Source organism: Pristiophorus japonicus, unplaced genomic scaffold (assembly GCF_044704955.1).
Source record: "Pristiophorus japonicus isolate sPriJap1 unplaced genomic scaffold, sPriJap1.hap1 HAP1_SCAFFOLD_585, whole genome shotgun sequence".
Taxonomy (NCBI): domain Eukaryota; kingdom Metazoa; phylum Chordata; class Chondrichthyes; family Pristiophoridae; genus Pristiophorus; species Pristiophorus japonicus.
Window position 1 is genome coordinate 124,260 of NW_027254494.1, and position 907 is coordinate 125,166.

Consider the following 907-nt stretch of genomic DNA (forward strand, 5'->3'; position numbering starts at 1 on the left):
ATGTTGTGTGGAATGTTATGTGGAATGTGATGTGGAATGATGTTTGGAATGATGTGTGGAATGATGTGTGGAATGAAGTGTAGAATGATGTGTGGAATGATGTGTGGAATGATGTGTGGAATGAGGTATGGACTGGTGTGTGGAATGATGTGTGGAATGATGTGTGGAATGTTGTGGAATGATGTGTGGAATGATGCGTGTAATGATGTGTTGAATGTTGTTTGGAATGGTGTGTGGAATGATGTGTGGAATGAGTTGTGGAATCATGTGTGGAATGATTTGTAAAATGACGTGTGGAATGATGTGTGGAATGAGGTGTGGAATGACATGTGGAATGAAGTGTAGAATGATGTGTGGAATGATGTGTGGAATGATGTGTGGAATGAGGTTTGGAATGATGTTTGGAATGATGTGTGGAATGATGTATGCAATGATGTTTTGAATTATGTGTGGAATGAGGTGTGGAATGTAGTGTGGAATGATGCGTGGAATGATGTGTGAATGATCTGTGGAATGATGTGTGGAATGATTTGAGGAATGAGGTGAGGAATGATGTATGGAATGATGTGTGGAATGAGGTGTGGAATGATGTGTGGAATGAGGTGTGGAACGATGTGTGGAATGTTGTATGGAATGTCTTGTGCAATGATGTATGGAATGATGTGTGAAATGTTATGTGGAATGATGTGTGGAATGATGTGTGGAATGATATGTGGAATGCTGTGTGGAATGATGTGTGGAATGATGCGTGGAATGATATGTTGAATGAGGTGTGGAACGATGTTTGGAATGATGTGTGGAATGATATGTGGAATGATGCGTGGAATGATATGTGGAATGAGGTGTGGTATAATGTGTGGAAAGAGGTGTTGAATAATGTGTGGAATGATGTGTGAAATGCTATGTG